This window comes from Falco naumanni, chromosome 5 (genome assembly GCF_017639655.2).
Source record: "Falco naumanni isolate bFalNau1 chromosome 5, bFalNau1.pat, whole genome shotgun sequence".
NCBI lineage: Eukaryota > Metazoa > Chordata > Aves > Falconiformes > Falconidae > Falco > Falco naumanni.
In genome coordinates this window covers 63,707,018-63,730,969 of record NC_054058.1, presented here as the reverse complement: position 1 = coordinate 63,730,969, position 23,952 = coordinate 63,707,018, and the positions used below count along the sequence as shown (strand labels likewise).

Genomic DNA, 23,952 nt, shown 5'->3' with positions numbered 1-23,952 from the left:
GTATAAGAGAGGTCTTCCTACCTTCCTGATTAATAACAAATACAGGGGAAAGTAAACACATACTTTACAACTCCATCATCAACCTTGTTGTCCTGGAAACAACTGTTCTACAAGGGAAGTACTACTTAACTATTAAAACATCTTCTGCTACCTTTTTTTTTTCCTTCCCCCCCCTGCCCCTTCTCTGCAGTGCTCTCTATGTTTGATGAACAGCCAGTAACAAACCTTTCTCATAAAATGGCATAGAAATTGGATCTCTTGCTCTCAGAAGAAAATAGTATCGTTTCACCTGAGTATGTAGCATTTACGGGAACATCAGCTTTGCATAAAGCCTTTTGTTGTTGTTGTTAAAATGACCTAATAACTGAACCTTTCATTTTAGGAATATATAGTGCTGGTAAAAGGTAATTGCCAACTTGACAGCAGCACATTTTTCTAAGGGAGCAGAGTAAGAAATCTCAAGACTACAATCCACAGATACAAAAATGCACAGCATGCTCTGTCAGAGCAGTGCAGCCCTCACTTGTAGGTGGTAAACAGCCCCAAACATACACAAACTGGATCCCTGTACATAAAAAGGTTTGCTGTATGGCTTCCTCTCTTGACCTGACCTACCACGAATTCTTCCTTTCATTGAATTCACCCAGAAAAATGAAATCAAGGACCCAGCTCTACCCTCAATGTAATTAATATTCCCAAATACTCCATTAATGGAACTTTTACTGCTTCTCCAAACACTGTTCAGCTCTCACAGTCAGCTTTAGCATCCCCCTCACCTCATTTTTCTAGAAGCTGGAAAGGCTAACTCCATCCCTGCCCACAGGACAGCTTATCCACACACACAGGACAAACACCGAGCGTGACTGACAGCCACACCATTCCACATGCTCTTACTGTTGAATGTGACTGAATTCCTTTTTTCAGCTTCAGGAAGGACTCCATACAGACTGATGCCTAGAAAAAGCAGGACAAATACTTTTGCTGAAGAATGAATATAAACCAGCAAACCTACAGAGTGAATTCAGCCTGCCTTACTCATGTACCCAAGTATCTGGGGTGAGAGTCCTCTCTTGTTACTGTATACCTCTGTGGGAGTGCAAAAAGGTCATAAACCACAAAAACATTCCTTGTTTCTGGCTTTAAGGTTAGTGTCACGTGTTTGGAAGGGAACAGAACTTTCAAACCCAGTTCTTGGCAATGTGTATCGTATTGCTGGCCACAAACAAACAAAAATAATAATAATTACAAAAAAAAACCCCAACAAAACAAAAAAAAAACAGTCTTAAGAGCAGAACTTTGTCTCTCGTTCCCAGAAGAAAGCTCTGTACAACAAGCTGGAGTAACCCATCTGGGATCAGAAATCTTTGCAACTGCTGACTTCAGAGCAACAGCCACCTAATGCACAAACCAGGTTAGAACTGTCCTCTGGCACAAAGACCAGCGTGGCAGCAGGGCTGGTACCCATATGGTTAGGCAAGCTATCCCAGCCCCAGAAGAAAGTAGCCACATCCCAGCTGTCTGCCAGGAACACTAAGTGCACCATGCTAATCCTCTGGACTATGCTGAAGCGCTGTCTGGAAGGGTGCTGGTCAGCATACACTAAAGCCATGCCACGGACTGTGTTACCGGTTTGAATTAGTGTCGCAGTACCTGGAGCCATTCATGTCCTTCCCTTCTTAGGTCAGAATTGCTTTTTTTGAAACTGTTCACTCTGTGCTTCTACTAGAAAAGAAAACTTTTATACATATTTTAACTTTCATATGAAATAAATTAATTTCTAAAACCAGCTTTTACCTAGGAAAAACCTAGCAGGTTTGTTGCAGACTACAACCCTTCACATTTGCCTGTACATTGACCTTTTTGCTACACAGCCCATTTGTATCAGATGCAGCAATTTGGCCCTTCCTAAATTGGTTCAACCCATTGCAATAAACATAAGTATAGTTAAACCCTTGTAAATTCTTACTTCTAAAAAGTATCAATGTTTTGAGTAAATTCTGCCTCTGATCCTCTCTCATTTAGCCTGCCCATGCATACTGTTTTCAAGTAGAATGCCAGAGTTCACATTGCTCTCAGATGGGAAAAATCACAATACACTCCATTTCCAAACAAGAGCTGTTCATTACCAAAATTATTCCCCCAGCAAGTCCAAAGTGGTTTTGGTCCTTCAAAAGACCCATGATTAAATAGAATTATGCTCAGCTGTTTATTCAGCATGACATCTCTTCTATTTATCATCATCACTCAGGTAAGAAGACTGCACGCATTTTCCCTTGACTTCTTCCAGCTTCCAATGTATTTACAAGGTCTTTTCATGTTACCTGTTACTGCTAGTAACCGGTCTTTTAGTACCTTAGATTTGATATAAACTTTATCTCATATGCTGTTCTAGTAAGTCTGAATTGTGTCCCTGTTTCTGCTGTTCAACTGACTTATTTAGTGTATCAACACGGCACAGCCATCTGCTTTGTCTTTCCTTTTCTCTTGTGCTTTTATTCTAGATGTTTCGTTAACCCTCAGGTCTCCACATAACCTCTTATTCCTTTGCATATCTGCTCAAGAGATGATACATTTAGTGGGTAAAATTAGCTGAAACCCCATAAACGAGGATCTGGAGTTGCTACCAATAAACCACCACCACTAACAGATCTAAAAATCTCAACCTCACAGTCTTGGAACAGCCCCTCTGCAAAATGCCATGGAACTATCACACAATAAGGACTATGACTTCTCATCTGCACTCAGGATCAATTCCCTCAGCAGCACTTACTGCACAGGCTCAACAATCATTACAAGTACGTGTCAGCAAGTAGGCGGTCAACATCGACAAAAGTCTGCCTTCATGCATCAAAAATTCAGGAGTTTCAAGCATCCTATCCTTCATACCACACACAATAAATTCAATGCTGGAGACAGAGAGGAGGAAGGTATTTGGAAACTCAGTACATGCATGTAAATTTAGGATTATGAAAATTGTGGTGCCTTACAGTAGCAGCAGTGTTGTATGTGTTACAAGCACTGAATTATGTCAAACTATTTCCAGTAAACATGGGGGGTTTTTTCTCCTCCCAGCACTAGAAATTCCCTATATATAACATAAATCTTTATATTCTGCACTTTCTAGTTTGAAACAGGACCAGGTTTACCAGCCATCTTCTAAGAGTTTTTAGACCCTCCCTCTGCTCGGAAGTGCAGGGTATCTCAGGCTGGATAGACATTTGTTCTCCAGATTTTTTCCTCATTTCAGGCAAAAATTCCAAACCATAGCAAAGTTCTTGCATTCTGCTGCCACTGATACCAGCTGCTGCACAAGTTAAACAGAAAAAGGCTGAAGCCATGGTTTTAAAACAGCTGCTTCATTTTATCCATGATTTTTAGTTTTCATTAGAGCAGAGTATGTTGAAGGTGGGAAATTGTGGTGGTAGTTGCATTACTCTGTGCCTCAAAGTACGGCAGTAGCAACAACAGAAGAAAAAACACCTATAAAACTTGCAGGACGGTGTGAAAACATAATAGTGCTATCCTACCTCTACACAAACCAAAAAAACACACAACAAAACAAACCCCTCCAATGATTATTTTTATTCTCAGTTGGTAACACTACAAAATACCTAATAAAACTGATGTTAAGAACTTCTAAAACATTTCTAATTACTGGAGGCTATTTTTCATTCTACCAATTCACTGTAATGTCCATTACCACATGAAATCATACTATATTTTTCCAAAGAGGTATTTCCAGTGAAGTCAGTGGGGATTCAACAAAGCCAGGATCATCATATAAATAGAAATCAGAAAACAGTATTTCCATAAGAAACCACTCAGGTTTATTGGATTAACAGGCACTTATAAGTGACTCACTCTGACACAGCCTACAGTAATCTGATCTATTTGTGATAAAACCAAATTCAAAGGAAGTCTTAAATTTAGAAAATCACCTCTGTGCGTTCTAACATAGTTGCTTTTATTACATGAAATCACATTAGCTGTTCTCTCCAAAAGGAGAACACAAATAAATTAAAAGCTGGATTTTAGGGTTTTTTTATATACTGTGAATGCAGTATGTTCTTAGTAGTAGCTGCCACACCGAGCACAATTAGAGCAGGATAAAAAGAGCCCTGAGTGGAAGTGCTGTGCAGAACACTGTAGTTTTCCTCTCCCATGATCCTGCATGCACATGCTGTGCCAAAAGAAGTAGGAAGAAGAAAAGCCATTAAGCCACCTCACTACGCTTTCCTTGGGAAAATTAAGGTAGATTGTTAGTTCTATGATGGCAATCACCATTGATTTCTTCTGCCTGTATGCTGGTTTTGATTTCCAATTTGGCATTTCTTGGGGAACTATGACTTGTCTCTAGGGGGTGTTACTAAATCTTAATATACACTGCGGTGTTCTGGCACAGACAAGTGAAGTATCAATGCTTTACTGAAATCCTGAAGGATGCATTCACAGCTCTCACACCTCCTCTAAAACAGGGCAGCAAGCAGGGAGGCTGCGACTGGTATGTAGCTTACTTCTATAAATATTCCTTCATAGCAATTATAGGATTTGTTCTTTGATACAAGACCTCTTAATACTGCCATAAAGAACAATGGTCTTAAATTATTATTCAATATTCCATAGGAAAAGAAAGTTGCAAATATAAGCAAAGGGGACACTGGCCAGAGTCTGGGGTCAGGCATTAGGGACTTGGAATTACACTGTTATCTTTATCACCAATTACTGTAAAACCTGTAATCAAATACTACCTGTCTGTAAGCATATTTGAAAGCCACCTATCTTCTGGCATCCTTAAAGCACAGGCACCGATCCATACACGAAATTGTAAATTACTGAATATACAGATGAAAACTCATTTGTAAGAATCAGTTGCACACTACTGAGGCCAACGAAAGCTTATTACATACAGACTTCAAGGCTGAAGTAACTCCTACTTAGGCAAACTGCTGTGCAGCTCTCACCTGTACCACCTAGTTAAGTCAAATCAAGGACAACAGTACATATGAAGTACATCATACGCAAGAGACTTTTTTATGCACACTTTCCATCATGCATACACGCCCACTCTTTAACAAATTTCCATTAATGGCTACTCTACAATCCTAAAAAGCACAATGTTACAGCCTTGGGGTAATTAAATTAGAGTTCTTTGTGTTGAAGTTAGAATCAGCACAAAACCTAGGCATGTTAACTTTCACCATAATAATAAATACACTCCCTCAGACAGTCCCCACACAGCAGAAGATTTAAAACAAGTTCACCATATTCTGTGCCTCCTGTGAATTTGGGCATGACTACCTGGGGCCTTGCCCAAGGACACTGAGAATAAAGGTCAAAAAATTGTCCAGTAGTCCAAAATATTGATCACATGGAACAGTTTTAATGTACTGCAGCCTATGGAGTATCAGGCAGAAATGGATGCAGACCTTAGCATGAAGGAGCACGTAACAGATGACAATCGAAACAGCAAAGTTCAAGGGGGCAACACATGGTTCAGTCTGAAAGACAAGGTTAAAAAATCCCATTTTCTGTTGCAGTGAATTGGGTTTTGAAAACGTGACCTCCCTGTCCCTTGTGTAATTTTTCAGATTTGTTTTTTTGAGAAATTCTACCCTTCTACATTGCAGTAAAATTCTATAAAATTTTCAAATAGCTAGATTTTGTGCTAACCCTAATTTGTAATCATTCTGGCCTTGCAACCATGGTGTGAAATTTACTAAGCTAGACAGCTGGGAAGGGGTGGGTGTGAAGAGTGGGGGTGGTGTTGGGTTTTTTTATTATTATTGCACTTCTGGTGTTCAACCCTTCTACTCTACAAAAGCCATATTCAGAAGTCAGTAAGGATGAAGACACTTACAGATACTTGGTCAGATTCTAAAAGCATCTGCACCCTCACTTGCAATGAATGAATTCATCTCCCTTCAAATTCACTTTGGTGACAAAAAAAAAGTATCTAACTCCAGCCTGTAGCCCCGAGTAAGATAAAAAGTTGTGCTAGTTCAAAAAAAAAAAATAAAAATAATGTTTTCTCCATTTAAGTCTCTCCGTAATAACTTTTCCCCTCTTCAAAACCCTTTAAAAGACACCTACTGAGAAATGGTTTATAATGAAACCTATAAAGAAAATTCCCTGAGCTCACACAGCTATTACAGAATTAAACCTTAACTTAAGTTCTAGGAAAGGACTATCAGTTTTTCACGTAAACCTGTGGAGAGTTTTGACTGAAGCCCTCAGCCCTACTGACCCATGTCTACATTTCATACTTCACTTCCTACCCCAAATCAGTCATAACAGCAAGATGATTTTGCTCTGGAGCTTTCAGATCTCAGTGAAACCCAACACTCAGCATAATCTGGGATGGTGGAACTTGGCTGTGGACTGAAAAAACAAAAACCAAACACCACCAAAACCACCACTGAGACTATCTACAGAATTTAGTCTGCTTCTACTACCTAAATGGGCACTGGGCACAGCCCTTCATCAGGCAAAAGACAAATGCATGCAGTCACATTTTATCAGTTCACCTGTTCCTGATACATGTTGGATTGCCACGGTGTAGCACGCAAATTTACACAGAATCATTTAGGTTAGAAAAGACCTTTAACAGCATTGAGGCTAAGCACTAACCCAGCACTGCCAAGCCCACCACTAAACCATGTCTCAAAGCATCACATCAACACGTCTTTGCAATACCTCCAGGGATGGTGACTCCCCCGCTTCCCTGGGCAGCCTGTTCCAGTGCTTGGCCACCCTTTCCATGAAGAAATTTCTTCTAATATCCCACCTAAATCTCTCCTGGTGCAACTTGAGGCCATTTCCTCTCGTCCTATTGCTTGTCACTTGGGAGAAGAGACCACCACAGCCCACCTACAACTGTTTTGTAACACAAGTACACGAGAAAGTCAAACTTGTGCGCTGTTTCTTATGCAACTATTAGGCAACTTCTGTACTTTTTTTTTTCCCCTCAAAAAATATCTTCTACTCTTAACAATACTTTAAAGGTCACTGCCCCCCCATACATACCAAGAAACATGAAAAGCAACACTGGGCTGTTTCATGGATCATCTCTCAAGGTAAAATGTTCGAAGGCACACGACGTCACTGTCTTTCAGCCTCTGTAGTATTTTCTTTAGACAGGTACAAGTTATCTCAGTGAGAAAAACATTATCTTCTGCGTGTCCCATTAAAAAGATTGATCTGTTCAACACCTGATGATTCACTCACCCACACGTTAGAAGTCCACACAAAAATGACTCATTCCGTCCGTAAGAATAATCACCTGGGATACCAAAGTCTCCTCATCTTTTCCAAAGCTGGTAACTGCTTTGTTACGCAAAGCAAGTGGATGGCAGGGTTACCTATTACAGCATGGGTGACATGAAGGAACAATAGATACAGGACTGGGCCCTGGCAATTTTATAAATAATCTAAGAATACTTGAGAGAATGTTTGTAGATAACTGAAGTATTGGCAGCAGAAACAGTAACACTCCATCATGACCTGGTGGTTGAAGATAACTACTGATTGCAATCCTAACAAATCAAAGTCACACACATTTGAAGAAGGAACACAGGCTACTCCTTTGTGACTTGGACACTTTCTACCCAGAAAAGGGCTCTGAAGCAACTGTACTGAATCACCCCGGTATGGACTGCCAGTGCAGGGCAAAGCTGTATGAAGGGCTTGGCTGATGACATCACCTTTCAGCGTTTATGAAACAAATCAAGCTAAAATTCAAGCTAGAACTTCATGTCCAGTTCTGATATCCACACTGCAAGGATGCAGAAGTACTGGCAAGCATTCAAAGGAAGACCTCAGAGAACAGTTGGTCCAGCAGGGACACAGACTTCATGACTCCGGGTCAAACATCTCCCTCATCCAAGGAGAAGATGAGTAGGTAACCTTGGTTTTATAGGTGTTAATTTGTCATATTCACAAAGTAAACAACCCTGAAATCCTTGGAGAGAAAAGCACAGTAAGACACTACAGCTGGAAGCCAAAGAAGCTCAAATTTGAAGTAACCTGTCAAATATTTAACAATACTATTGCTAAAAAGTATCACTATTTGGTGTGTTAGAATGCCATGAGAAAGCTCTTTAGTCCTAAGACCCACTTCCATGGAGGAATACTCATCTTCTTGCACAGAGTCAGACAAGATTACCAGCTTGGTATAGGAGACATGAATCTCAAAGTTTATTAAAAACTCACTATGAAATCCTAAAACTAGTATTCAAGTTAATTTTAATGTTTCATTTTATTGTCACTGCTATGTAATCCTTACTGCTGAACGCCGCCTAAAGATGAACTGTGCTCTTTTGACTTGACAGAAGCATTATAAAGATGGTTCTCGCCTTGGTAGACTTACCTGGAAAAAAAACCAAGCATGGAAAATACCTACTATTTTTCTTTTGCCTCATTACTTCAAAAAGTATCATAGAAGCTAAAGACAAAAAAGAAAGAAACACAAGACTTTAATTTAGAGGAGAAAAAGTGGTAACTTAAATTGTGTATTATTAGATTATGATGACAATTTATGTAAAAAGAGGACATTAGTTTAGCCAAAAAAGCAATTAACAGAAGTGAATAAAGACATGCTTGCTGCTTTCATGACACAGCTCCCTCTTTCCAACCCTCCTATCATCCAAACACTTTTTATTGCCATCCCTTCTGTCATATCAGAACCTCAGGTTTTGACTGAAGCTGAGATAGTGCTTGGAGGAATGCAAGTGGACAGTACACACCGTTCAGTGATTCAGGAGACTTTTAGAAGCACATACCCCACCTCCATGGCTGGCTGTGCCAGCGTGCACAGAGCCCATCAGTAACACCTTGCATGGAGCATACCAAGAGGAAAGTGGTTTGAACAAGCAGAACAAACATGTCCTGATAAATTAATTAACACTGTAAGAAACACTGTATGAGAGGAAGATTGTTTCTTGATACTGAAGAAAATAAAGGATATAGATTCTGAAGTCAATCAAAATGAAAAGCAAGCACTAGTTTACATTTGACACTTATCACAGAATGGGCTGGGCTGGAAAGGACCTTAAAAATCATCTAGTTCCAACCCCTCTATGTTTTCTATACTGAAAAATACTATTCTAGAAGCTGAGCTGTGAACAGGATGTCCAACAGTATTTATTGAAGACTCACAAGTAGTTCTTCAGGAACTAAAGATAGTGTCTTGTAGGTATTCAATCTTAAAAAAAATATTATTTTTAATATAAATAATATATTATTGTATATATTATTATATATAATAAAAAAAATATTTTTTATCTCATGCTAGGTCCTAAGTCTTCAAAATCTCTTCTACAAAACCAGATTCAGCTTTCTCTGATACTCAAGACAGCTCAGGAGTGTTTTACTCACTCTGTCACTCTACTGCCCTTGCTACAGCGGTATTAAATCATACACCTCTAAAGGTGTCATTCTTCCCTACCACATACAGCAAGTCAATTTACACAGTACTGGACAAGGCACCGTAAGATTCTGTTTTACTTACTTTTAATTCTGTATTTTTTAAAAAAATTAAACCGAGTAAGGCATAACTGACTCATTTTTAATTCTGAGTCATCCTGAATCTGTGGATTCCTGTGTCAGACTATCTGTACTCTCAAGAAGGTATCAGAACATGGCAATTTCTAACCAACTTAAGAATCGCAAAACTCACAAAGCGGACAACAGTAACTGAAAAAATTAATCAACCCCTCTAATTAAATATTCTAACAGTTTTGAGCAAACAGAGCAGGTAAGATAAGTCACACTGTTTCCCATGAGATAAAAGCAAGGAAAGTCCCTTCCTGGCTTGTCCCATTAGAACTACATATCTTGAACCTGGAGAAAACAAAAATCCCCTTGACAGCAGTAAGAGATTAAGGCAAACTCCTTCACACAGGCCTGTGCTGGGGGCTGCACGCACAACAATATACAAACCACATCTTAAATATGTGCCAGTTCTGCTCCTGATGCCAAGAGGTTAACTCACCACCTTCTCCTTACTCTTACACTTCCATTTTATTCTGTTTTAATATTCTGCAAAAGCAAATACATTGGGTTTATGTAATAACTGCCAGCATGTAATTTACTCCATGGGACTGGAGTTTAACTCCCTAATGATGCAATCCTAGCAAAATAAATGCATTCCAGGAGCCTGGAATACCAGTATTTCTGGGGAAATTATCACAGAAATATTTAGCACAGTGTTTCTGAATCCTGCAATTTTATGAGAAGACTCGCACTGCTCAGCATTTTCCTTAAAATTCTTGTTCCCAGAATTACCAGGTTATGTAAGAATCTCAGATGCCAATAATGAAACATTTCCTAGTCTCCAAGGTAGCACAGAAATGCCTGAAATTTGTCTGACATTCCTCCCCGCTCCTAAATAAAAAACAAACCCCAAAAGCACGTAAAAAGAACTCAAAGTGTTATTTATAAATGTCTCATTAATTATCAGTCATTGAATTACTACAGCCTAATCATGTCTGAATACTTGGTCAGGAATGTTATCAACAGGTTCCACGCATTCTTGTCAGGTCTTTACCTGGGGAGGGGGCAGTACTGTTCAGCATCCCAGTTTTCCAACCTTTTAAACAGTACAAGTAACCAATTTTATTTCTAAAATAACTGTCTATGGTTTTAATGAATTAAACACAATAATTGAACTAACCTGTTTCCTTCTGAGATCAATGCATCAACCACTATCAGATCAGCACACGTAAAATCAGCAGGAGCACTTCCCCATGAATGACAACAACCTACAGCTCTGTCAAAGAGTTTGTTATGACTCGGGCCCTACGTGAATTTCAGGACAGAAGTAGCTGGGAAACTTCATGTTTGTCCTTGGCAAATGTCATGTAAAACAAAAAAAGGAGGCATCTTACTTATCTGTTCACAATTAAAGAACATGTTTACATGGTCCACGAATTTTGTTCAAATACACAAGCAGATTTTAGAAGATTAACACCCATCTCTGAAAGTCCAAATCCTACATAACACAAATATTTGTGCAGTAAAGTTATTGTAAGTAAACAGCAGAAGTAAAGACCACTGTGAACCTACCACTACCATCTTGAAAATTACCAGATAAGCTGGATGTCCGATTCAGTATCCAAGGTTCTTGAGCTGCTTACAAAAAGTTTGCCTTATTGACTCTACTTGCTGTAGGTGAAACACGGGGCACCAAGCCACCTGTGCCTACCCCTGTATTTGGGCAAAAAAACCTGTAGGAGGATCCACTTCTGGCACTGAGGACAAGTCTCATTGAATAACCTGCATCCATAGAGCTGAGCTGCTTTTGCCTGCAGCACAGGGTGTTACAGTCCCACCACAGACCTGGCATCCCACCATCCTCAAACTGCACATTGCTTAGGATAACGTTAGTTGGCCAAGCAATGTCAACAAGCGTGCTGAAGATTGATGGTGTGGATGAGCACAGGCCACTTCAAACCCACTAAATTCTGCCTAGCTTACCAGTACAGGCACAGCTCATTTCCACATTGAGCACCAGTGACCTAGCGGCAACCTACAACCTAACAAAAAGGGTTAAATGATCCAAGAGAGGCAGAGTCTGCCATGAAGTCCAAAATGATACCCACAGTGGACTGGATGGCACATCAGCAGCCTTTAAACCTCAGCGAAGTGTCTTCTGTAATAGCAATTTCATTGTCTACTTACCAAATACTCTCCCAGGCACTGAAACTGCAGAAGTTACTTTTCTCTCCTTCTCAGCTTCTTCATCCTGATTTCAGACCCAAAGTCTCCAAAATATTTTGCATAGGCACGTGTCGAAGCTAACTTTAGGTCTTTTGTAGAGTGAAAGAGGGACCCAAAATGGATCCCTCTGCAGAATTAAAACCTCAACTTGCAGTTCTATTCATTTATATTTTAATACAATTTGTGCGCTGGTATTACAGTAGCATACGGGTTTAAGTTGGAAGAGCTTCAAGGAAGAGAAGCAGTATCATTCTGGAAAAACTGCTTATATACCAAAGCAAGCTTTTTTTCAAGTGAGTTACACCTAAGTCTTTCAGATGCTAATCCTCTTCTATCAACACAAATACCCTACACACTGAGCACAAAGTTTCCTTTGCATGATTATCTTTAGACTGCTTTTTATGGCAGAACACCAAGACATAACTATGAAGGAAGCCCAAGTTCTCTGTTTAGAATGACGATGACAGAAAGGAGTAGATCTTACTTACTCCAGCAATTAAGACACTCTGGATAAATGTCATCTCACTTTAGTTCTCTGAAAATCAGATATCCAGATGAAAGTAAACTTAACTCAGTTGGATTAGATGGATGCCACTTTTCATGACACAAGTTAGGTGAGATGAAACCCTCAATTCCAGAGTAACCAGAGCTCTGAAGATCTGTAAAGATGGTAGTTTTCATTACAAATCTGAAAAGAAGTTACTGTAAACAAGCCACATATTGTATCACTGCCAACACCTCAGCAGAATTTGAAATCCTGCATCGTGTCTAAAACAGAAAATACTAGAAATATCGTTCCCTGAAATAACCTTAGGACCCCACAGAAGGTGAAAATAGACAATCTAAAGGAAACAAACTCTCTGAATAAACACAAACCTGATTATTCACTGATTGCTGAGTAGTTCTGCCTCACACTTATGACAGCACAGAGTAAACCTTTTTTTTTATCCAGGCCTCAGTAACAACCACAAATCTTTACCACTGATTTCATCGAGACCCCTGCCCGAGCAAGGACTATGGGGTCATTTCCTTGAAAATGCTGAGAAATGCTCCACAACTGAACTACAAGTTACTATATCCCTGAGATCCCTGAAACATCCCCCTGCAAATTGTATGCGAACCCTCATTTCACAACAGTTAAGTGAGGTACTCTGAATAGAGAGCCCTCACCTGTGGAACAGACAACGCCGAGTGAATATTCTCCCAAACCACAAAAATTTTATGTTACTTTCCTTAATTCTTGGCAGGCATTAACTGAAAACTATTCATTTATATTGACTTGCTGAAGTCACCCCTCATCTTTTCTGTCCTGACACCATTCCTGGGCGTTTGTATTGAATCTATGCTTATTTGATGGGAACAAATTAACAGTGTGCTCGCAGCATCTTTCAGTCCTCCAGAAAATATCACCTTTCCCCAAATTAACATAACAAGAGATCGGTGAACATCACTGTTGAAGCAAACACCTGCTTTCAGCCCCAGCCTTGGCATTGTCTGGTGGACAGAAGAACATTTCAAACCTGCTACAGAGTTCAGCTATCGTTCAGCTGAAATAAAACCCAACACTACATTATATAATCTACATATTTTTTAGACCAGTTTGCATTCTCGCAGAGCCCAAAACCGAGGAAGCTACAGACAGAACAAAAGGGAACAGAAAAAGTTCATGAACCTCAGCCCAAAGGCTGCTTAGGAGTCTGTATTTACACACTTATGCAGTACTGTCCATTCACCCACACTAATCTGAGCTCGAGCATGCAGTCTCATAACGCTGAGGGTAAAGCACCACAAAATTTCCAGCAAGTCAGATCAGTCACTTCAATGAACAGTCACTAATAACCAATATGCTAAAAGATACACTCAAAAGGGTTTGGTGAGGCTTTGTTTTTTATGGGTTTTTTTTGTTGTTCTTTTGACTTTTTTTTTGGTAGTGTATTAATACCTCCAAACTGACACAAACTCATCTTAAAAATTCATAAACAGCTCAACATATATTGACGCTGACCACAGTGAACAAAAAGTGGTAACACACAAATTAAATCTGACCTTTAAGAATAGATTCATCTCACCCAGTTTCCTCTGCTGAAAGTATCGGGGTTTTCCTCATTCATTCAAGCTCTTTCTACAACCGCTGTGGTGATAGACGCTTCCAAAACTGAACCCACTGAGCCCACACTGTCATGGCTATCTTACAGTAGTAGAAGAACTGCTTTCTGGCAACGCTTCACAACTTCAAAAATCTCATTAATAGAAAGCTATGGTTAAGCACTGCAAAAATCATACTGTATACAGAGCACAGGCTGGTCATCAATGGATTTGACAGCTGTGGGCAGCACTGCCACCTCATGCCTCAGCCATGGAATTCAAACTCAAAAAGTATCACTATTCCTATTTTCTCCATACCTCCCAGAGACCTTGCAGCATCATTACTGAAATGGAATACATATGGGTAGAAATGCACATGTATCTGGTTACATCTCTAGGCTGCAGACTTTTCACTTATTTAAGAGAGCGAGGAAATCAAGCAAAACTACCAACCACCCAAGTCACACCAAGCTGTTCCTTGCAACCAACATTACCTTTAGGTTATCTTTACAAATTAATTTTAAATTCTACTGTCATTTTATCCTTTTGGGTTACCCACAAGACTACCCCTTCATTTTACCCAAAGAGACACTGCAAGCCTTCTCCTTGCTCTTCACCATCCCATAGTGATCTGGATTGCTTTTCCTTAAGCACCACAATGACTGACAAAAAAGTCTCTACAAATTAAAACACTCACCAGTTCAGAAGACTGAAACACCAGGGTGGGATTCAATTCACTCAATTTTCTATGTCTATGAAGTGTCTATAAGCATTTTGGGTGTCAAATACACCCCACACACACTACGCTGGAGAGCTACTGACCTGGAGGAATGCAGAGAGCAACTCATCTGACCACATGGAGATGTTTACAGTAGGATGAACCAAACTGCTCTTCCAACTTCACTGGCTGGGTGCAGCATCTGCTGTTAAACACAAGCCTGGTGCAATTTTGGATAACACAGAATATTCCAGCAGGATGAAAGCCACAACCCCATATGAAGAAATTTTCTGGTAGGACCCATGTCACACCGTCTGACTGACTTGGTTATCTTGAAGTGCATGAAAGTTCATGAAGCTCAAACCCTCCTCCCTCCAACAAAAGCACAGTAAGAAAAGCAAAACCAAGTTCAGCAGAACAGAGAGGCTTCAAAATTCCAGCCTGAAGTGGAAGGTAATATCATGGCCCCATGAAGGCAGCTGACAGTTACCAGTGACAAACATCACCTCTTGAAAGTAAGGTGGCCAAACTGTAGGATTTCAGAGACAGATAAATCCTCAGTATTGTCAATATGTTGTAAACACTGCATTTTTAAGACCATTAATTACCACTTCTTCAAACAATTCTGAAAACACGTAACAGAAGACTTGACCCAGTCCTGAACTGTGTACAGGATCTTCAATGCTGAAGAGGGACTGTATAAATGACTACAATGCACTCAAGTTCACTATTTGAAACATTAGTTTTCTCTATTTTTAGTTATGCAACTAAAAAAAAACCCAATCCTGGTGGAGCAGGAGGGTTGGACCAGATGACCTTTATTAGGTCCCTTCTAACCTCAAGCATTCTGTGATTAAGAAAAAAGGAAGCTTCTTTAAAGAAAACTAAAAAGAATAGGCGAAAAGGTAAGGATTTTTAGGGATTGACAGCTGGCCAAAGACTCCATATTGCATATGAAAGAACAGGGTAAGTATAACAAAACCACCCACGCAAAAAACCCAACAACAACAATACTCCACCACCACCACCCATTAAAAAAGCACGCCCTTCCAAGAGCCAAGTCGTACTAAGGTGCCAGGAAAACCGAAAAACTTTAGCAAACTAAATGCAAAACTGTTGTATTTCAAGCTACATTTACATATATACATATAATATATATATAAATACATATTTATACAAAAAATAATATTCAGAAGTGATGTGCTAGGAGAAGATTTTATCAAAGACACCAGAAAGATGAAGCTCATTACTAAGTCTGCTGGGCTAATAGGTGATAAAAAGGTATAAGGCATGCTCAACAAGAGAAAGCCATGGGGAGGGGAGAAAAAACCCTCAAAAATACTTCTTTGCCACATGAAAACCCGTATGAATTCACCATTTCAGTACATAACAGTTTAGGGAACTTCCAACACTGGAGCCTGCCTGCAAAGCAGAAAAGGAAAAAGGATCCTCACCAGTTAGTTGAGAACTGTTAACTGATAAAGTCTACTAGTAATAAAATAGCCAGGAGCACATTTACTCCGCCAGATTTCAAAGGAAAACAGGGTACTAAAACCGCCAGCTGATAGACTGCTATATGCAGGTCACACACACAAGGGCGCTGAAGGAGCTCTGATTAATGGGATATTGCAAGTCCCTGAAAATTACCAACTTCTCTGAAAGCTCTTGAAGAAAACTCAGCTGTAGTGCAGTAAGGAGGAAGGTCTTATTATTCCAACAGTTAATTAACATGCTAAGAACATATCCATGTACACGCAGAAAAAAGTAGACTCCTATACAGATCTGTAGTTAGACCTCTCATTTAAATTTAACAATAAATTATGCTGCAAAGGATACAGTGTGAGGTCACAGGTCTACTGAAGATAAGTGCATCAAAGCAGTGATCCTCAGTCCTTTCTTCCAACTAGTTATTATACAGCATGACTGGGAGGGAAATGGGGAAGGTGAAATTCAAGCAGATTAATGCAAGGCCCTGCATTTGGGAAAAAATAGCTAACTACGCATTGAAAATGACAGGTTCTAAATTAGTTTTTCCTAATTAGGAGAGGCCTTGAAGTCACTGTGGATACTTTATGAAAATACAATTTTCATACAGGATGGTAACAGCAGCAGTGAAAAAAACAAACAGCATTTCAGGAGTAGTTAGGAAGAGAACAGAGACGGTAACAGGAAGCAGCAGCATGACACTGCATTTGGCTGCAGCATGTTCGTATCCCCGACTCTGCATGGTGTTTCAGTCCCACCATCGTAGAAAGGGGGTAACACACCAGCATGCAGAACAGCAAGACGAGACTTCGGGAGCAGCTTGCACACGAGGAGAGACGAAACAGAGCAAGATTCCTCAGCTCGCGAAATACAAAAACTGAAGAGAGACCGGATAGATGTATCACACTGACACATTCAAAGCAGCAGCAGCCCTTTTTCACAAAGTGGATTCATAAACTGTCATTCACAGCTCTAGGTCATCAGGATGAACAAAAGGGGTTCACACTGGACCAATTCATGGAAGCTACCATGGAGTTATGATACAGCCTGCAGCTCAGGGCTCCCAGACTGCAGGCTGCTGGAAGGATACGTGGCAATGCAGTGGCAAGCAGAACTACGTATCCTGTTCTCACACACTTCCCTCAGCTGCAGCTACAGGCTACCATCAGAACAATAATTTTATGCTACCAGTCTTTTTGATCTGATCCAGTTTTCTTAATACTGCATTACCTGTTTGCTATGTTAACATCAGAAAACAAGAACAAGTAACAGTTCTACTGCTAAGGTAACTTCCTATACTTAAATCATCTAAAACCAGTGTGTCACCATGATGGTAACATTTTTTTCATTTGCTTCATTTCCCTTATTCAACATTATTCTCTAAGCAGCAGCAATGCAGGGAGCAATAAACCAGTAAGTACCAGCCAAGCAGTTTCATGAATAAAAACTCAGAAAAGCTATCCTGTGAACAAAGTAGGTCTAGCCCTTGTAAACACTAAGGCAACCATCCTCAGTCATCCAAAAAGGTGAATCCCTTCCCTGCCATATCTTTTTCAAATGTGAAATTACAAACATGTCAAAGAACGACATTATGCCTTATATACAAAATTATCCACTCCTACAAAAATTTTTTACAGTGACTCCACATTTACAAATGTACCAAAACAACAGTGAAATTACTACAAATTCAACTGGGCCACGTGCAACAGTGGGCATAGCCACTTTTGCATTTGGCAGGACTTGGTGCAATTTCAGCTCTTTTTTCCACAGGGATCCATGCTGGGATCTGTTCCCAGCACTGCTCAGTGAATTCATAAGTGACATGAAAAGGGCTCAACAGTGAGATGACAACATCTGTCGATGATACCAAGTTATTCACAGTAGCAAAGACAGTAAATGAGTAGAAAAACTGAAAAACAACTGCATGCAGATTACTGACTGGACAATAAAACACATCAATGAAATTCAGTATTGAACTCGTAAAGTATCTCAATGAAAGGAAGCGTGAAGTAGGGTAACTGGGGGTGGGGAAAGTGGTCTTAACTTTGTAAGTCAAGAGGCTCTGAACTGATTCTTAACACTTGGAACAAGCCAAGATAAAATTATCATTGTCCTCGAGATAGTAGACAGGGATGGATTATTTGCATCTCTTCCACTACGGGAACTGCATTTTAAATGGAGTTCGGGTTCAAAACTTAACTGGTTCCTCAGTCAACAGTCTGCTGTGTTAGTTAAGCTGCGAATCCAGACTTACACTTCCCAGTACTTCTCACTGCTTGAAAAAAGAGATTAAAAAATTCCTAAGTCCAGTAAACATCTAAAAAAACCCCGACATGCAGCTCAGTAAATCCCCGTACTACAGATGTCTGGAGATTGAAAAGCATGCAGAAGGATGGTCCTGTATTCTCGTTCTGTTCCTGTGCTTCTCAGTTACCCAACTTTGGTGCTTGGTAGAGATAAACTACTGCTCTAGATGGGTGTCCAAAAACAGCTGCTCTTCTAGTCTTACTTTAACTATCTCTCTGTACATCATTTTGTCTAGCTCCAGTACAATATCCCAAAGAACTGTCAACTGTTAGCCTCTTCCTTGCCTGTTACAAATACCCAAACATTCACACCGTGGATAGCAATTTAAAGCCACATTCCACCTCTCAACCAAGTAAGATTCTGTTAATTCCCAAGTCTTTTAATTTTTTTAATAACAGAAGAGGAAAGAGCTATATAACCTAACGAAAAATTCAGATCACAAACAGGGATTTGTACACAGATTAATACAAACAACTCTACTGCTATAACTAATAAACTGCTTATGTCATTGATTCCAAAAAGGGCTAAACTGGTCTTAGAATGATAATAAAGTGGACTGACATTTTCATTCTATTCTGGACTTTCTGCATAATTTATCAGGGAAAGTCCTCTGACCTACACTGAAAACACATATCCAAAATGCACAGCAGTTAATAGCTGGCAGGGAGAAAGGGATCTCATGACTGAGCATAAGGCCCATCATCTAGCAGATAATTCTATTTGCAAAACCATTAAAATTGCAATGCTGATTTGATCCCCATAAACCATTCACCCACCTAGCACAGCAAAACAGTTTTCTCATTTTGAAAGGGTATTGTGATTGCTGTCACTGTAACTGCTCTTAGAGTAGTGGCTATTCACTTGGAATGCTGTGCCCAATACAACTGAGTACAATGCATTTTACTGAGTTTCTCATTTTATAGTGGTACTGATAGGCAAAAATAGCATCCTGTATTGATGCATCTGGGAAACATTCATCATCACTTTTGGGCAGGTGATTTTAACCCTCTTCTGATGTCCAAGCAGCCAGAGAGCAAAGAGATGGTTTTAAAGACCTTAAAATACACAACTCTACACAGCATCCTGGTGACCGATATACCCAAAGATTACTCTTGTGCTCTGGGAAGGTGAAAAATCTTTTCTACATCTTGACGAGGTGCTTGATGTGTCTGCCCAGACCAATATACTCTGAATCTCCAGCGATGCACAGATCAGGTCTCCAAAATAAAGCCTAGGCAAAGAAGTCCATATGTTATTTGAGCTCCCTCTTCCACTAACTGGAAGGGACTTGCGGCTTACCACTCTTCGCCTACATTTCCTCTACATTTTTACTCTAGGTTCCTCTAGCCCAAAGGAAAACACCCCTTTGAAAAATTCCAACCTGAAAAATTACCTGGATTTCCAAGCAACAAGAGAAAAAGAAGTGTTATCTACTCTAGGAAACAGTCCTATTCATTACTTTTTTTAATTAACTATTTTAACGATACGTTTAGACTACAACACTGTAGTGGAGACACTTATGATACAGCTGTTCTGACAGTATAGCAAGTGGGGAAAAAATCAAATCACTCTATCTAGCTAACCTTTAAAAGAATTACTCTATCACTATTTCTTTTCTTTCCCTTTTTTCAAAAGGTCATCAAGTTACTCCCAACATGGAGCATAACATAAATCTTCTGTTACAAAAAGAAGAATACAAAGAAAATTTTTACTTGTAATGGGTGCATACAGTACTAACCCTGAATAGCCAAGGCTACAAAAACAACTTCTATGTTGACATGTACTTAATCACTTTAAGAAATGCAAATTATCGAGCAAATCGCTACTCCCCCTCAGTCCTGTAAAACTTCTCAGGGATAAAGATTATTAAAACATAACCTATATACAGAACATTAGATATCAATTTTGCCTAGCCACTGTGTTTTCTCTCACACATTCCAACCGCCTAAATTTAGCACGTAGGGTTTTATTTCTATTAGTAACTATGTTAACAAACTCCATGTGGCTCTCCACTACCCTTGATACCGAACCACAGCCTTGTATATGAAGTCTGGAAAAATTGCCAGGGTCAAATGTCCCAGTTGGGAAAAGGAGGATGACTAAGTGAGTCATAACAGTAATCCAGTGCAACTCCACTTAGCATGAGAAGCTCTGGACTGCAAATGAAATATGGTAAAAGAAAGCATAGATTAGTTTCACATACAAACACATCTAATCACCCACTTAGAAGTTTCTGAAATGTTAAGACATCCAGGCTGCATTAGTGGTCCAGGCTGAACTATGAAGAGAGAGAGGTGCCTTTCTAGAGGAACCTTCTAAGAGGCCAGCCATCCCCTTCAAGGGGGTCTAGGACAGGTACCTTCAAGGAGATGTTCATCCTACCTGCTTTTCACCACCTGCTTCAGCAGTACCTGAAAATCTAAGTTTCATGAGAAGAATCTCACCCCCAGTATTTGAGTTAAAAATAGAAAAGCAGAGGTACCTGAGGTACTTGCATGTGTTTAGTATGCTTTCTAGGGGTGTCCAAGATGACACTTCTCCACGTACACTCTTGGGAATCCTGCACTACTTCACGTGATTGCTCCCTAGCCATTACGTTATTCTTACGCAAATAACACACATACACTCTTTCACAACTATCCACTCCTCCTTTTAGAGTTACTTATGCTTCTTGGAAAGCAAAAGATCTGGATTCACACACCGACTACCCTTACTCTACTTGTGCTGTGTCCCTATTTTGTAGCACCTTCACTGTGCTTGATGCAGATACTTTGCCAGCCTACTGCTTCCACATGTGAAAATGGTATTTGTCTCCAAAAACATTTTCCTCAGCTCCATACTGAAAGGAACTGAACAGCCAAGAATTACTTCAAAAAGAAAGTCAGTTCGGCATTTAAGCCATGGTGACAAGGAACCAATAAACTGGAAATCAAGTACTAGCATTGAAAATTGCAGTTGGACTCAGTTGGTACCCACAAGTATTAGACTCTGAAATTCTGTAACAGTTGTAAAAGGTAACGGTGGTTACCAGATAGGTTCTGTTTGTACTCCCTCAAATCACAAAGCTGCCACCACACAATTCCTACTGCTTCTTGGACCTACCGTATGTAAAAACAATGATCCTCTTGTGCTGTGGAAGGGATGGAATGTGAAATCCCATCCACATCCCAACAGAATCCCACAAACATTTTGGCAGCAAAAATTTATTATGTAAAGCCCAGATGGCATCCCAAATATTTCTACTTCAAAATTTAGAAATCATTTTTTTGCTTAAAATAAACTACACAAAAGCATCACGCCTGAAATTAACTACACAAAAGCATCAAGCTAGGTAACCAGACTTAACTGAACAGTTATTTGAACTATGGGAAGAACGTGAATGTGGCTTTCTCCATTTAACTTCATTGTCAGAAATGAATAATATTTTCCTATTCAAACGTATTTGAATGACTGGCAGAGAAGGAAGATACAATAAGCAGATATATTCAGTAACATACTATACTTCAAGAAAAACTTTTCCAGCTATCTAAAGCTTAACAGCTTTATCATAAACTTTTGCAGCAACATTTCAAACTTGCAGAACTGAATTTGCTATTTTTGTTATTTGTTACTCTAACAGAGTTCTCTTGCTTACGTTTTGGTTTCTCCACTATGTAATTTCAGTTCTGAATCTAAGAATGTGGTCTTCAAAATTGTTTTAGCTGCTGCTTTACCAAGGAAGCTAAACCTCATTATTAGTTCAGTTTCAACATCAACTTAATTGCCACATATCCTTTAAGCTATGGGATAAAGATCGATCCTTGATTCTGACTGTCATTTTGCAGTAAGCCCACTCCTACATTCCTTTTATATCTATCACTTCACTGAATGCCAAAGAAATCTCAGTGTACTTGGCATGAAGGCTGCACTTCCTATATTTATGCTCCCACTAATGTATGCTCCATTTTAGTCCTTACCAGCTTAAAATCATCTGCAAGGAAAGATGGCATAAAGTGCAAAACAGTTCATGCAACTGTTTTACTGATACGAAATACTGTTCACCCACATTGCCTTTCCATCATCATCTTTCTCCTGGATTTTCTGTTTAAGTATACCCAACAACTTAACATAGAAGGATCCCAAGTTATTTTCTTAAATGAAAAGTACACAGTCATACTAGGATTGTTGCTCCTAGTCAAACTTCCATTACCTCCAGAAAATAAATGAGTACTTTTTAATTGTACTACCTTAACTTTGCTGGCAGAAAGACATTTGATTCTTCAAGACAGATGAAAATGAAGTGCTCTCTCCAGGCAAGAATTCCTTATATCTGGCACACTAACACTTCATCCTTTTTAATTATTCCACAGGTGGTTGCCTTGGAAACTGCCAAGTAGCTCTTGGATTTGAGGGATCCAGCATGAGAAAGTAAGAAGCCTCTGTAGCCACGGCATTCAGATCCACGTTGGCTGCAGCAACCGGGTAACAGAACGTCATGAAAATCTGAAAGAGATGGTTAGAATTAAGAGATTAATTAATATTGCTCAATTCTTCAAAAATAAAAGTACAATGAATGTTGACAGTCCCTTAACAGTGGATACAGATTAGGCTTCAGAGAAACACTGCTTATGCAGCTTTCCTGCACAGCACTGCTTTTTCACCTTCGGGAGGACAGCACTAAAATGATGCCGAAGGAGCTCAGGAGTTCAGCTTTCAAGATCAAGCAATATGAGATTTTCCTCAGCTTCAGTAGAGACCTTCCTAAGCATCTGGTCAAACTGCCTGAAATTCAGTGCTATTGTTTTTCTACGAATAAAAATAGGGTAACTATAAATAGCTCTCATCACGAATGCTGAATCACTGTATTTTGTATCATACAGCAAATTGCTTCAAACTTCATTTATCCTTTAAAACTAGGGAAGTTTTGTTCGCTTAGAACACAATTAAAAACTCAGCAAGCATCTAATACTGCATTCATAGAGCTTGTCTGAAAGTACAGACAATTTTCCTTTCCCCTCTCTAATTTCTCATTATTTCAAAAACTGACCATTTGCACTTAAAAAGAAAAAACAAATCAAAACCACCACAAAACCAAACCAAAACCACATTACATTTTCTGTAACTGCAGTTATGAATTGCAATTTCTCAAAAAACCTTGTTTTGTTTCCTCATGTTTGCTTTGTTACTAAAGAATAGGTTAATAGTAAGCCTTAAAAAAATAATTTTCATTAGAACTATCAATCACGCAAATGGTCACTCCCGCACCCAAGGGAGGCTGTCCCATGAAAGATAGGCAGGATCTATTAAAATGTCCAAGCTCACCACAAGTTCTCAAGATCTCATTCGTATGTAAGTATTTTGATGTATAGTATTAACAAATTGCCTGGCAGGACCTCAAGTAAGACCATGGAGGTGCATTTGCCTGCACCCTTTCATAACAAGACACCTAAAAGCCACAAGAATGGATCTGTTAATTCTAGAGCAGACTTTTACCAGAACAAACTGAAGTAAATACGTATTTATCTCATGGGAAATAAAAATTGAAGTGGGGTAACAGAATTGTAAGGGTTTATGAACAATCTCCCCAGTAACCCACTTTGTCCTTCCAGGGCAGGTCCTCTCCTTCAAGCATGCTCTCAGCTTCGCAACTCAGTAACCTTTCC

The 23,952-nt window shown here is 39.5% G+C and overlaps 1 long non-coding RNA gene across 7 annotated transcripts in view; it reads right to left on the bottom strand.

Moving 5' to 3' along the window:
- LOC121089095 overlaps positions 1-23,952 on the bottom strand; it is a 124,668-nt gene that overhangs the window by 63,278 nt on the left and 37,438 nt on the right. For 5 of the 7 annotated variants that reach the window (XR_005828127.1, XR_005828131.1, XR_005828130.1 and 2 more), the window contains exon 2: positions 22,537-22,792. This is a non-coding gene — a long non-coding RNA (uncharacterized LOC121089095). Of the gene's footprint in view, positions 1-894; positions 955-22,536; positions 22,793-23,952 lie in introns of all 7 variants that reach the window. The other 2 variants (XR_005828132.1, XR_005828128.1) reach the window with 1 other exon arrangement.